Source organism: Pseudophryne corroboree, chromosome 6 (genome assembly GCF_028390025.1).
Source record: "Pseudophryne corroboree isolate aPseCor3 chromosome 6, aPseCor3.hap2, whole genome shotgun sequence".
In the NCBI taxonomy this organism is placed as follows: Eukaryota; Metazoa; Chordata; class Amphibia; order Anura; family Myobatrachidae; genus Pseudophryne; species Pseudophryne corroboree.
Window position 1 is genome coordinate 107178440 of NC_086449.1, and position 15764 is coordinate 107194203.

At 47.8% G+C, this 15764-nt stretch overlaps 1 protein-coding gene across 4 annotated transcripts in view; it reads left to right on the forward strand.

Moving 5' to 3' along the window:
- ASH2L (ASH2 like, histone lysine methyltransferase complex subunit) overlaps positions 1–15764 on the forward strand; it is a 62591-nt gene that overhangs the window by 19115 nt on the left and 27712 nt on the right. The window lies entirely within an intron of this gene.

Sequence of the window (15764 nt, forward strand, 5' to 3'; positions counted from 1 at the left end):
TGGAGGCGGAGCAGAGTGTCTGTAACAGTGATGTCACCCTCTAGGGGGTCGACACCTGAGTGGATGTACTGTTGAAAATTACGTGACAGTGTCAGCTCTATATAAAAAAAAAACAGTGGTTGACATGAGACAGCCGGCTACTCAGCTTGTGCCTGTCCAGACGTCTCATAGGCCGTCAGGCAGATGGCAGATACAGACGCCGACACGGATACTGACTCCTGTGTCGACGGTGAAGAGACAACCGTGATTTCCAGTAGGGCCACACGTTACATGATTGAGACAATGGAAAATGTTTTATACATTTCTGATAATACGAGTACCACCAAAAAAGGGGTATTATGTTCGGTGAGGGAAAAACTACCTGTAGTTTTCCTGAATCTGAGAAATAAAATGTGTGATGATGCGTGGGTTTCCCCCCGATAACAATTAATAATTTCTTAAAAAGTATTGGCTGCATACCCTTTCCCGCCAGAGGTTAGGATGCATTGGGAAACACCCCCTAGGGGGGATAAGGCGCTCACACGCTTGTAAGAACAAGGGCTCTACCCTCTCATGAGATGGCCGCCCTTAAGGATCCTGCTGATAGAAAGCAGGAGGGTATCCAAAAAAAGGTATTTACACACATACTGGTGTTATACTGCGACCAGCTATCGCCTCAGCCTGGAGGTGCAGTGCTGGGTTGGCATGGTCGGATTCCCTGACTGGAAATATTGATATCCTAGATAAGGATAGTATATTATTGCCTATACAGCATTTAAAAGATGCATTTCTATATATGCATGATGCACAGCGGAATAATTGCCGACTGGCATCAAGTATAAGTGCGTTGTCCAATTCTACCAGTAAAATGGTCAGGTGATGCGGATTCCAAACGTCATTTGGAAGTATTGCCTTTGAAAGGGAACATTTGGGGTCGGTCTTTTAGACCTGGTGGCCACGGCAACAGCTGGGAAATCCACGTTTGTACCCCAGGTCGCCTCTCAAAATAAGACGCCGTATTATCAGGCGCAGTCCTTTGTTGGCAAGCGGACAAAAGGTTCCTCTTTTCTGCTCGTGACAGAGGGAGAGGAAAAAGGCTGCAGAGATCAGCCAGTACCCAGGAACAGAAACCCTTTCCAGCCTCTGCCAAGCCCTCAGTATGACGCTAGGGCTTTACAAGCTCAGGCACGGTGGGGGCCCGTTCTCAATGAATTTCAGTGCGCAGTGGGCTCACTCGCAAGTAGACCCCTGGATCCTTCAGGTAATATCTCAGGGGTACATATTGGAATTCGAGACGTCTCCCCCTCGCCGTTTCCAAAAGTCGACTTTACCGACGTCTCCCTCTGACAGGGAGGCAGTTTTGGAAGCCATTCACAAGCTGTATTCCCAGCAGGTGATAATCAAGGTACCCCTCCTGCAACAGGGAACGGGGTATTATTCCACACTATTGTGGTACCGAAGCCAGACGGCTCGGTGAGACCGATTCTAAAATCTTTGAACACTTACATACAGAGGTTCAAATTCAAGATTGAGTCACTCAGAGCAGTGATTGCGAACCTGGAAGAAGGGGACTACATGATGTCTCGGGACATCAAGGATGCTTACCTTCATGTCAAAATTTACCCTTCTCACCAAGGGTACCTCAGGTTTATGGTACAGAACTGTCACTATCAGTTCAGACGCTGCCGTAGGGATGGTCCACGGCACCCCGGGTCTTTACCAAGGTAATGGCCGAAATGATGATGTTCCTTCGAAGGAAGGGAATTTTAGTTATCCCTTACTTGGACGATTCCCTGATAAGGGTAAGATCCAGGGAACAGTTGGAGGTCGGTGTAGCACTATCTCAGATAGTGTTGCGGCAGCACGATTGGATTCTCAATATTCCAAAATCGCAGCTGGTTCCGTCGACGTGTCTTCTGTTCCTAGGGATGATCCTGGACACAGTCCAGAAAAAGGTGTTTCTCCCGGAGGAGAAAGCCAGGGAGTTATCCGAGCTAGTCAGGAACCTCCTCAAACCGAGCCAAGTCTCAGTGCATCAATGCACAAGGGTTCTGGGTAAAATGGGGGCTTCCTACGAAGCAATCCCATTTGGCAGATTCCACGCAAGAACTTTCCAGTGGGACCTGCTGGACAAATGGTCCGGGTCGCATCTTCAGATGCATCAGCGGATAACCCTGTCACCAAGGACAAGGGTGTCCCTCCTGTGGTGGTTGCAGAGTGCTCATCTTCTAGAGGGCCGCAGATTCGGCATTCAGGACTGGGTCCTGGTAACCACGGATGCCAGCCTGCGAGGCTGGGGAGCAGTCACACAGGGAAGGAATATCCAGGACTTATGGTCAAGCCTGGAGACATCACTTCACATAAATATCCTGAAGCTAAGGGACATTTACAATGCTCTAAGCTTAGCAAGACCTTTGCTTCAAGGACAGCCGGTGTTGATCCAGTCGGACAACATCACGGCAGTCACCCACGTAAACAGACAGGGTGGCACAAGAAGCAGGAGGGCAATGACAGAGGCTGCAAGGATTCTTCGCTGGGCGGAAAATCATGGGATAGCACTGTCAACAGTATTCATTCCGGGAGTGGACAAACTGGGAAGCAGACTTCCTCAGCACGACCTCCACCCGGGGAGAGTGGGGACTCCACCCAGAAGTCTTCCACAGGATTATAAACCGTTGGGAAAAACTCGACAGGTATTGCGCCAGGTCCAGGGACCCTCAGGCAATAGCTGTAGACGCTCTGGTAACACCGTGGGTGTACCAGTCAGGGTATGTGTTTCCTCCTCTGCCTCTCATACCCAAGGTACTGAGATTGATAAGATGGTGAGGAGTAAGCACTATATTCGTGGCTCCGGATTGGCCAAGAAGGACTTGGTAACCGGAACTTCAAGAGATGCTCACGGAGGATCCGTGGCCTCTACCTCTAAGAAGGGACCTGCTCCAGCAAGGACCCTGTCTGTTCCAAGACTTACCGCGGCTGCGTTTGACGGCATGGCGGTTGAACGCCGGATCCTGAAGGAAAAAGGGCATTCCGGATGAAGTCATCCCTATCCTGATCAAAGCCAGGAAGGATGTAACCGCAAAAACATTATCACCGCAATTGGCGAAAATATGTTGCGTGGTGCGAGGCCAGTAAGGCCCGACGGTGGAAATTCGACTGGGTCGATTCCTACATTTCCTGCAAACAGGAGTGTCTATGGGCCTGAAATTGGGGTCCATTAAGGTTCAATTTTCGGCCCTGTCGATTTTCTTCCAAAAAGAACTAGCTTCAGTCCCTGAAGTTCAGACGTTTGTAAAAGGGGTACTGCATGTACAGCCTCCTTTTGTGCCTCCAGTGGCACCTTGGGATCTCAATGTAGTTTTTGGGTTCCAAAAAGTCACATTGGTTTGAACCACTTAAATCTGTGGAGTTAAAATATCTCACATGGAAAGTGGTCATGCTGTTGGCCCTGGCCTGGGCCAGGCGCGTGTCAGAATTGGTGGCTTTATCCTGTAAAAGCCCTTATCTGATTTTCCATTCGGACAGGGCGGAATTGAGGACTCGTCCTCAATTTCTCCCTAAGGTGTTTTCAGCATTTCACTTAAACCAACCTATTGTGGTGCCTGCGGCTACTAGGGACTTGGAGGATTCCAAGTTGCTGGACGTAGTCAGGGCCCTGAAAATATATGTTTCCAGGACGGCTGGAGTCAGAAAATCTGACTCGCTGTTTATCCTGTATGCACCCAACAAGCTGGGTGCTCCTGCTTCTAAGCAGACGATTGCTCGTTGGATTTGCAGTACAATTCAGCTTGCACATTCTGTGGCAGGCCTGCCACAGCCAAAATCTGTAAAAGCCCATTCCACACGGAAAGTGGGCTCATCTTGGGCGGCTGCCCGAGGGGTCTCGGCTTTACAACTTGGTCAGGGGCAAACACGTTTGCTAAATTCTACAAATTTGATACCCTGGCTGAGGAGGACCTGGAGTTCTCTCATTCGGTGCTGCAGAGTCATCCGCACTCTCCCGCCCGTTTGGGAGCTTTGGTATAATCCCCATGGTCCTTTCGGAGTCCCCAGCATCCACTAGGACGTTAGAGAAAATAAGAATTTACTTACCGATAATTCTATTTCTCATAGTCCGTAGTGGATGCTGGGCGCCCATCCCAAGTGCGGATTGTCTGCATTACTTGTACATAGTTATTGTTACAAAAATCGGGTTATTGTTGTTGTGAGCCATCTTTTCAGAGGCTCCTTCTGTTATCATGCTGTTAACTGGGTTCAGATCACAAGTTGTACGGTGTGATTGGTGTGGCTGGTATGAGTCTTACCCGGGATTCAAAATCCTTCCTTATTGTGTACGCTCGTCCGGGCACAGTATCCTAACTGAGGCTTGGAGGAGGGTCATAGGGGGAGGAGCCAGTGCACACCAGCTAGTCCTAAAGCTTTTACTTTGTGCCCAGTCTCCTGCGGAGCCGCTATTCCCCATGGTCCTTTCGGAGTCTCCAGCATCCACTACGGACTATGAGAAATAGAATTATCGGTAAGTAAATTCTTATTATTTCAGAATGTGGCGGCGTTGGGTGTGAGCTGGCAAACTTCCTCTCTGTCTCTCCAAAGGACCTCCTTGTGGGTCTGTCCCCTATAATTCAGTGTGTGTGGGGGTGTCAGTACGTGTGTGTTGACATGTCTGAGGCGGAAGGCTATTCGAGGGAGGAAGAGGAGCAAAATGTGATAGTGACTGCGTCGGCACCGCCGACTGCTGATTGGGTAGACATGTGGACTGTTTTGAATGCAAGTGTGGCTTTATTGCATAAAAGATTGGACAAAGCTGAGTCTCAGAACCAAGCATGGAGTCAATCCATGGATATTGCTGTGTTTCAGAACCCGTCCCTTTACCAAGATAGCAGACACTGATACCGTCACCGATTCCGACTCCAGTGTCGACTATGATGAGGCGAGGTTACACCCACGGGTGGCCAAGAGTATTCAGTACATGATTGTAGCAATAAGGGATGTATTGCATATCACAGAGGACCCTTCTGTCCCGGACACAAGGGTCTGTATGTATAAAGAGAAGAAACGTGAGATAACGTTTCCCCCATCTCATGAACTGAACCCGCTATTTGAAAAGGCTTGGGAAACTCCAGACAAGATGCTGCAGGTTCCCAAGAGAATTATTATGGCGTATCCTTTCCCCTCACAGGACAGGTTACGGTGGGAATCCTCTCCCTCGGTGGATAAAGCCTTGACGCGGTTATCCAAAAAAGTGGCCCTACCGTCCCCGGACACGGCGACACTAAAGGATCCTGCGGACCGCAAGCAGGAAACCACTTTAAAATCAATTTATGCGACTACGGGAGCCCTCCTCAGACAAGCAGTTGCGTCGGCATGGGTGAGTAGCGCGATTGCAGTTGGGCAGATAACTCGTCATCTGACATGGACACCCTCGACAGGGATACTGTTCTGTTAACTTTGGGTCACATCAAAGATGCAGCGTTATACCTAAGGGAGGCTGCGAGAGATATTGGCCTCTTGGGATCAAGGGCCAATGCCATGGCAATTTCAGCTAGGAGGTCGCTGTGGGACCCGTCAATGGACTGGTGATGCTGACTCCAAGAGACTTATGGAGGCTCTGCCTTAAAAGGGTGAAGTTTTGTTTAGGGATGGCCTCGCGGACCTGGTTTCCACAGCTACCGCGGGTAAGTCTTCTTTCTTTATCATCCACTAGGGGTCACTGGAGTACTCTTGGGATATGGACGGGCGTAGCCGAACAAAGGCACTGAATATTCAAATTTAGGACTCTCCCCCCTCCATATACCCGAGTACCTCAGTGTACTCTGCCAGTGTTTTTTCGGTGCTCACAGCATGAACATCGGCCTGTGGGATTGCCCACTTTTCAGAAGATTTTATTACTTTTTATTTTTAATTTTTACACTTCCCGTCCCAGTTTCTGGAAAAACATGGGTCTGGGATGGTGCCGCTGCAAGGCAGCGTATGGCGTGTCGGTCCTCACAAAGAGCACCCTCACAGCCACAGGCGCTATAAGACAGCGCATGGCGTGTCGGTCCTCACAAAGAGCACCCTCACAGCCACAGGCAGCCACTGTCTCCTGCAAGCTGAACGGAGCTTACAGAAAGAAGCCCCGTCACAGCCAGGATGAGACAAAGAGCTGGAAGAAACTACAGCTGCAAGGAGCTTACAGCAGAAGCCCCGTCACAGCCAAGATGAGAAGGCTGAAACGGAGCTTACAGACAGAAGCCCCGTCACAGCCAAGTTACAGCATGCGGCACAAGGTATGGTGGGGTGTCAGGGCGGTCAGCTCACGCTGCCGCCCTGCTGTGTGGGAGTGTGATACTGTAACCCGCCGCTGAAGCAGAGCAGAAAGCATGCTTTCGTGCAAGTAAGTCCCAGAGAAAGGTGTGCTGCAACTTGAGCTATACTTTTAAGTGATTTGAGATATGCAATGCATACACGGGATCAGTATGTCTTACTGGCAGACGGGATGCAGACAGCAGCATCCCGTCTGTCGGAATCCCAGCAATGAGTTGGCTCGCCGTGCTTTGGTGTGGAGCCCTCACCCCCCGCTGAAGGACCCGCTACGCGCAGAGCGGCCGCACGTCACTCAGACGCCGGCCGCTCTCACAGCGCTGATTGCCCGGCACCACTACACCGAGACTCGCCGTGTGCTAACAGAGCGGCCGCACGTCACTCACGGACGCCGGCCGCTCTTCCAGTGAGGACACCGCACGCCGCTGACCGGACACTGCGGTAGGAGGCGCCGCCCGCTCTTCCGGACGGCTCCCCGGCGCTATACACAGCGCTCTCCTGCTCTCCCTGCACCCGCTCCCCGTACGCTGCAGGTAACATGGGAGAGGCACCCTCACAAGCAGCGCTGCTGCAGGGGGGGGGAGGGGGAGTAATGCCCATAGCAGCAGCAAAGGCTGCATGGGTTAACAATAGGCAGCGTTTTAAACAGTGTCATGGCCTATAACATCAGTATAAAACTGATGTTTCAGCACATTTTTATATATATAATATATAATGAAGCTTTTTGCTGGCAGGGAGACTGGGTATAATATCAGTATGGACTGTGATTATATGTTTAAGCACATTTTATATATATAATATATATATGAGGCTTTGGCTGGCAATAGGCTATCAGTGGCTTAACCTATTGCGGGTTTAACCATGTTTTCTGTTATTTTCTGTTAAGGCTGCAAGATAATAACATTCACTGCAGGCAGTGTTCATATTAATGGAGGCTAACTAAATGCATGTATTTTTACTGTATCCTACACCTGTGTTATCACTGTATAATAGGCTATTAAGCCTATATTAACTGTATAATAGGCTATTAAGCCTATATTAACACTGCAGCAGGTAACCTGTACTGTGATTTTCTGTGAAAGCATGGCATGACGGCCATTTTAATCATTGCTGTTTTTCCAGTTTATAATTCCAGAACATTCCGGCCATACACCTCTACTCCACAAGGAGGCGCAGGGGTGTTGGTGGGAATTTTTGGTTCAGGTTTCACATAAGTTAGCCATGTAATCTGTATGTCTACATAATTCTAGAACATTCCTGCCCTACATCTCTAAGCCACCAGAGGCACAGGGGAGTTAGTAGGAATTTGGTTCGGGTTTCATATGCCCATGTGAACTGCTTTTCACATAAAGAATACTCTGGTTTCTCTTCACATCGAATAAATCTTTTGTTTTTACTAAAGTTTCAGTAGAGAGAAACAACCATCAGTTTAATATGTTCAACAATAACATATATAGATATTACACACAATAAGTCGTGCAAGTGTCTGGCTGTTGCCTATTGTGGTGTCGGTCTACATAGCGAGTAAGGCTCTAGTGCAGACTAGAAATAATTTTTAAAAGTCTTACGTTGGCAATTCAAATTAAAAGAGCGGTAACGGAGTCTCGGAAGTGAATCCGCCAGCTCTAACAAAAGACAGTCTTTCCAAAACGGCCAAATTCCCTTTGGGTACCAGACTGTTTATTTCACTGGTCTTATAATTTAATGCACGATTTTATGTCAAATCTCACACCGGTAACTACGTGTGAGAAGGGAACATTAGTACAGCAATCAGATAGTGCGGGGTTTTTTGACCACTATTGGTAAATGCGTGTCTGTCAAACTTTATAAAAACCCAGGATACATTTGGGTTACTATAATCGATGTATGAAACAATGTCGATCGCTGTTAAAATAAGCTACAGAGTATATCTGTAAAGCTTCTGCTAACGCAGGTTACGTTCATCGTCGCTAGTTAAGCGCGACAAGGCCAGAGCTTGTTTGCTCCTAGCTTGTTTGCTCCTAAATTTGATACAGTCATTACGCATCCAGTATCAAAATGCAAACGGCGTTTTATCCCTTATAAGCGGTGGTACAAAACAGTCACGCCTTGTAAACAAGACGCTACAGTCAGCAAGCCAGTGGTTTGATGACCTCTTTTCCAATTGTGGAACCGCGTGTTTACATGTTACATTTGCGAGGTTTCAAAACTTCAACTCAGGGTTGTCTCAGCTATTTACAGATTAAAGGTCAAAACTGCCTCTGTCGAACAGTTTGGCATGTTGCCATTTAGTCTCTGCTGCCTTTCAGCTGTCTTTATAACAGGCAGTGGTACACCAACACAGTCAGAGTGACTTATTCCTCTCTGTTTGAGCAAAACCAAACACAAGTCACTTACTGCAGTGGGAAAATGGATTTTCTGCGGATAGTATTTGCATATTGCAGCCATATCCATTCCGGTTGGTTCATCACAGGTTCTAGCGTTTGCAAATCGCCACAACATTAACCATTTCAGGTCTACCGTTTCTTATCGCCTCGGGTATTTACCAAAGTGATGTTGGTGATGATAGCTCATCTCACATAAGAACTCTGTCTCAACAGAGTTTCTTTATCTTAGATGATCTGCTCATAAGAACTCTGTCTCAACAAAGTTCCTCTAACTTGCGTTACTAAAATAGACTGCGGTAGCAGATCAAGTTCAAAAATAATCGCATCTAATTCCATCTAAACGATGTCAATTCTTAGGTAAGATTATAAATACGGTAAATCAAAGACTTTTACCTACTACACCAGCAAGAACAAATGTACAGCTAGTAATTAGTGCAAAACACGCACACTAACGGTACATTGGTGTATTCACCTGTTAAGAATAATGATGTGTTTCGAAGCGATTTAGTTCGCCGCCCTTCACTTGCGTGTCCCACAGAGGGGCGAGGGGGTATATACTCTGGACTAGAGTCGCAGAGGTTCAGGAGTTGTAGTTAAATAATATCAGCGACAAAGGTTCCAAAATCACGACAGATTGCGGTCGATAAATGTCCTGGAACTACGTGCATTTTACAATGCAATACATGCTTCGCTTTCAGTCTAACCAGGGACAGTCAGACAAGGCAACGGCAGTTGCATACACAACAACCAGGGAGAATCAAGAAGCCGCATGGCAATGCGGCAGGTAACTCAAATCCTCAATGGCTCAGAACACCATTATGTGAAAATGTCAAAAGATCATTCCGTGAGTGGACATCTCTTAGACAGATGATCTCACCCGTCAGGATTTGGATCCTGAAAACTGGACATTAAATCCAGAGGTGTTTCATATGTGAGTCCACAGAAGGGGGTTACCCTGATGGCATCTCGCCACAATTACAAAAGCTCAGTATGTGTACAAAACAACAGATCACAAGGGCAGTGGCGGTGGAGTCTCTCACATTCATGTGGTCATTCAGCATCGGGTATCTGGATCCACTATTTTCCGCTGATCTCTCCGTTGCCAAAACGGATCATAAGACAGTTCGTCACAGTCATACTGGTGGTATCTCAGGGGTTTCGTAGAAGTTTGCTTCTCGAATTTCCAAGGAATACTTGCACACGATCTTGGCCGCTCATAATACGTTCAAACTGTTACATCAGGGAACGTTCTTTTACCCATAGTTACCTAGGTACCTATTATCTATGTACCGCAGCTGCGGTTGACGGGGTGAGGGTTCAGACCGCCCTCTTAAGAAATAGAGCATTACAGTATCGGTTATACCAACCATGTTAACTAGTAAGCCGCTTAAGGCAGCTCATTATTACAAAATTTCGTGTGCTTACATAGGTTGTAAACCTCGGAAGTTTCCAACATCATCCTTCAAGTTACCCGTATTCTGTTAAACGGGGTGGGATGGAAAACTGCGTTGATCTACACTAAGAGTGCAGGTATCTGTGTGGTAAATTTATATTCAAAGACGTTTGCCTCGATTTGCGTCTGTACACACCTTTCTACAAGGTGTCATCAAAGTTCAGACTCTATTTATCCCACCTACAGCGCCAGGCGACTTGAGGTTGGGTTCAGATTTCTTACAGTTTTCATATTTTGGACCCTTTCAACAAAAGGGAATTAAGTTTCTCATTTTGGAAAACATTTTTTCTTATAGCCTTGGCTTCTAGCCTTGGCTTCGGAAAGGGTTTTGGTTTCATATTTGGGTGCCTTGTATTCCAAGCCACCGTATTTGAGTTTTCTCAGGACAAAGCAGATCTTCGGACGAATTCCGCTTTCGTATTCTTCACATCAATATACCATTAGTGGTTTTTGTGTGGACAGCACATTCTAGAATTCTGAATGTGGTACACGCATTACGCGTTTATATTTGTCCCGAACGTCTACAGTACGTGATATGAATACGTTGTTTGTTCTCTATGATACTGCCAACTGGGGTTAGCCAGTTTCTCAGCAGACATTATCCAGTTGGATAATAATGATGACTACAAGTCAGGCTTACTTTAAGGCTAAGTTACAATCGCCGTCAGTAATAGCTCATCCCACAGGTTCTGTGGGAATGTCACAACCAACGGGTCGTGGAGCGTCTACGACGCGGCTACATAGCCTTCAGTGCACCACGTTTGTGCACTTTTACACGTTACGAATGGTGGCGCCATCAGCATCTAGCTTTGGCTGCCTACTGTTACAAGTATCAAACAGCTCTCCCGCCCACGAGGGAAGCTTTGGTACGTCCCAAGAGTACTCCAGTGACCCCTAGTGGATGATAAAGAAAATAGGATTTTGGTACTTACCAGGTAAATCCTTTTCTTTGAATCCATAGGGGGCACTGGACGCCCACCCAGAGCAGTTTTACCTGGGTTGTTTTAAGCTCAAGGGAGCTTAGTTAACACATTTTACTTGGGTGGTATTAAGCCCAGAGGAGCTTATGGTAACACATTTTCACCGATTGGTTCAAATTATAAAGTTCTATCGGTTAAGGTGTCAACTGTTTAGTTGACAATAAGGTTATGGGTCAACTTTGTTGTTGTCCCTTAGGTTATAGGTATTCTCCATTGTCAACCTCTCTATATAGTTCCTGTTCGCTCAGTAAAAAACACTGGCAGAGTACACTGAGGTACTCGGGTATATGGAGGGGGGAGAGTCCTAAATTTGAATATTCAGTGCCTTTGTTCGGCTACGCCCGTCCATATCCCAAGAGTACTCCAGTGCCCCCTATGGATTCAAAGAAAAGGATTTACCTGGTAAGTACCAAAATCCTATTTTTTTGCCTTTTGTTCCCCCACAGCAAAAGAAAACGCCTCAGTACCAGATGCAGTCCTTTCGGTCTCATAAATTCAGAAAGGGGCGTGGATCGTCTTTCCTCGCCAGAGGAAGAGGGAAAAGAACACCAGCTACGGCTAGTTCCCAGGAGCAAAAGTCCTCTCCGGCTTCTGCCAAATCCACCGCATGACGCTGGGGCTCCCCTGTGGGAGTCTGCACCGGTGGGGGCGCGTCTTCGGCTATTCAGCCAGGTCTGGGTTCAGTCGGACCTGGATCCTTGGGTGCTAGGAATTGTGACCCAAGGGTACAAACTGGAGTTCGAAGACGTGCCTCCACACCGATTTTTCAAAACGGCCTTACCAGCTTCTCTCCCAGAGAGAACAATAGTTTCAGCGGCAATACAAAAGATGTGTCAACAGCAAGTGATTATCATGGTTCCCCGGTTACAACAGGGAAAGGGGTTTTATTCAACTCTATTAGTGGTCCCGAAGCCGGACAGCTCGGTTCTAAACCTAAAATCCATAAACCTGTATTTGAGAAGATTCAAATTCAAGATGGAATCTCTCCGAGCGGTGATCTCCAGTCTGGACGGGGGGGGGGGGGGGAGTTTATGGTCTCACTGGACATAAAGGATGCATACCTTCATGTCCCCATATACCCTCCACATCAGGCGTCCCAGAGATTCGCTGTGCAGGATTGTCATTACCAATTTCAGACGTTGCCGTTTGGGCTTTCCACGGCCCCGAGGATTTTCACCAAGGTAATGGCAGAAATGATGGTGCGCCTGCGCAAGCAGGGGGTCACAATTATCCCGTACTTGGATGATCTCCTGATAAAAGCGAGATCAAGAGAACAATTACTGAAAAATGTGGAGCTCTCTCTGAGGGTGCTACAACAACACGGCTGGCTTCTAAATTTGCAGAAGTCGCAGTTGGTTCCAACAACTCGGCTGTCATTCTTAGGCATGATTCTGGATACGGAAAGACAGAGGGTTTTTCTTCCAGTGGAAAAAGCTCAGGAAATCCAGACCATGGTCAAGGATCTGCTAAAACCAAAACGAGTATCGATTCATCAATGGGCTCGAGTGTTGGGAAAGATGTCGCGGCCTGCGAGGCCATTCCGTTTGGCAGGTTTTATGCAAGAGCTTTTCAGTGGATCCTACTGAACAAGTGGTCAGGGTCCCATCTCCAAATGCATCGGTTGATGTGCCTGTCCCCCAGGGCCAGGATCTCTCTCCTGTGGTGGCTCCAGGGGGCTCACCTTCTAGAGGGTCACAGGTTCGGAATTCAGGATTGGGTTCTCGTGACCACGGACGCGAGCCTCCGAGGATGGGGAGCGGTCACACAGGGAATAAACTTTCAGGGAATATGGTCAAGCCAGGAGGCTTGTCTGCACATAAATGTGCTGGAATTAAGGGCCATATACAATGGCCTGAGACAGGCGGAGCACCTTCTTCGCAACCTACCGGTTCTGATCCAGTCAGAAAACGTCACCGCTGTGGCGCATGTAAACCGACAAGGCGGAACAAGGAGCAGAGCAGCAATGGCAGAGGCCACCAGGATTCTTCGCTGGGCGGAAAATCACGTGAGCGCTCTGTCAGCAGTATTCATTCCAGGAGTGGACAACTGGGAAGCAGACTTCCTCAGCAGACACGATCTCCATCCAGGAGAGTGGGGACTTCATCAAGAGGTCTTTGCAGAAGTGACAAGTTGCTGGGGACTCCCTCAAATAGACATGATGGCGTCACGCCTCAACATGAAGCTTCGGACGTATTGTTCAAGGTCAAGGCACCCTCAAGCGATATCGGTGGACGCGCTGGTAACACCATGGGTGTATCAGGCGGTCCATGTGTTCCCTCCACTTCCGCTCATCTCGAAAATATTGAGAATAATAAGAAGAACAAAGGTTCAGACGATACTCATTGTTCCAGATTGGCCTCGAAGGGCCTGGTATCCAGATCTTCAGGAAATGCTCACGGAAGATCCTTGGCCTCTTCCTCTCAGAGAGGATCTGTTACAACAGGGGCCGTGTGTGTTACAGGACTTACCGCGATTACGTTTGACGGCATGGCGGTTGAACGCCAGATCCTAGCTAGGGAAGGTATTCCAGGGGAAGTCATCCCTACTCTACTTAAAGCTGGGAAGGAGGTAACGGCGAAGCACTATCACCGTATCTGGAGGAAGTATGTGTCTTGGTGTGAATCCAAGAATGCTCCTACGGAGGATTTTCAGCTGGGTCGTTTTCTCCATTTTCTACAGACAGAAGTGGATATGGGCCTGAAGTTAGGCTCCATTAAGGTGCAGATTTCGGCATTATCAATATTCTTTCACAAGTAATTGGCTTCTCTTCCAGAAGTGCAGACCTTTGTGAAGGGAGTACTGCACATCCAAGCTCCTTTTGTGCCCCCAGTGGCACAGTGGGACCTTTAACGTGGTGTTACAGTTTCTTAAATCACATTGGTTTGAACCTCTTTAAACTGTTGACTTGAAATTTCTCACTTGGAAAGTGGTCATGTTATTGGCCTTGGCTTCGGCAAGGCGGGTATCAGAATTGGCGGCCTTGTCTCACAAGAGCCCCTATCCGATTTTCCATGTAGATAGAGCGGAATTGAGAACTCGTCCTCAATTTCTACCCAAGGTGGTTTCGTCGTTTCACATGAACCAACCTATTGTGGTGCCGGTGGCTACGGATGTCTTGGAGGATTCCAAGTCCATTGATGTGGTCAGGGCTTTAAAAATCTATGTAGCCAGAACGGCTCGTATTAGGAAAACAGAGGCACTGTTTGTCCTGTATGCGGCCAACAAGATTGGCGCGCCTGCTTCCACTCAGACTATTGCATGCTGGATCTGTAACACGATTCAGCAGGCTCATTCTACGGCTGGATTGCCGTTACCAAAATCGGTAAAGGCCCATTCCACTAGGAAGGTGGGCTCATCTTGGGCGGCTGCCCGAGGCGTCTCGGCATTACAGCTTTGCCGAGCAGCTACTTGGTCGGGGTCAAACACTTTTGCAAAGTTCTACAAGTTTGATACCCTGGCTGATGAGGACCTCATGTTTGCTCAATCGGTGCTGCAGAGTCATCCGCACTCTCCTGCCCGGTCTGGAGATTTGGTATAAACCCCGTGGTCCTTACGGAGTCCCCAGCATCCTCTAGGATGTAAGAGAAAATAAGATTTTAAACCTACCGGTAACTCTTTTTCTCCTAGTCCGTAGAGGATGCTGGGCGCCCGTCCCAGTGCGGACTGAAATCTGCAATAATTGTACATAGTTATTGATAAGGGACACACAGGTTGTGTTGCTTTTGAAATCAGGTTGTTGCTGTTTTCTGTTGTTGTTCATACTGTTAACTGGTTTACTTATATACCATGTTGTACGGTGTGTTTGTGGTGTGAGCTGGTATGCGTCCCACCCTTGATTAACAAAATCCTTTTCCTCGAAATGTCCGTCTCCTCTGGGCACAGTTCCTATAACTGGAGTCTGGAGGAGGGGCATAGAGGGAGGAGCCAGTTCACGCCCATTAAAGGTCTTAAAGTGCCCATGTCTCCTGCGGAGCCCGTCTATACCCCCATGGTCCTTACGGAGTCCCCAGCATCCTCTACGGACTAGGAGAAAAAGATTTACCGGTAGGTTTAAAATCTTATTTTTCCTCGTCTGATGCAAGTTATGGGCGTTCCATTCTCAGTTCAGGTCAGGGTGGTCCATAGGGGGCACAGTGCACCCACTTTGACGCACCTGGTTTGCGGGGGTTTGTTCCTTTTGTACCGGTTTTCATGCTGTTCTCCTGTTGTGTGTATGTGTCGGTCTTTCTTCGCCCTCTCCTTTTTCTCACTCCTGCCTTAGGCTTGCTAACCTAACTGTCTTGCGGGGGGCGGGGTACAGTGGAGAGGGAGTCTAGGGCTGCTGGTTAAAAGTTTTTAACTGACTGGTACCCAGACTCCAACTCTCCAAGCGCTACCCTTGGTACCCGTGCGCCCCCCCCCCCCCCCCCCTCTCCCCTATGGACCCAAAGAAAAGTATTTAATAGGTAAGTATCCATTTTTTTTAAACCCATAGTTTGGAGCACACTGTCTAAAATACAAGGTCTATCCCTATGCTGCTGCTGCCATTCCCCAGTTACATTGTGCAGGGTGACTGTATGAGGCCACATCTGGTCATTGTTACTGTACATATACTTTTTAGTAAAGCAGCAAAAATGTTTACAGGTTTTTTCTGAACTGTATGAACAGTGGGTTTCTTTATAAGGGAGTCATTACACACAATCC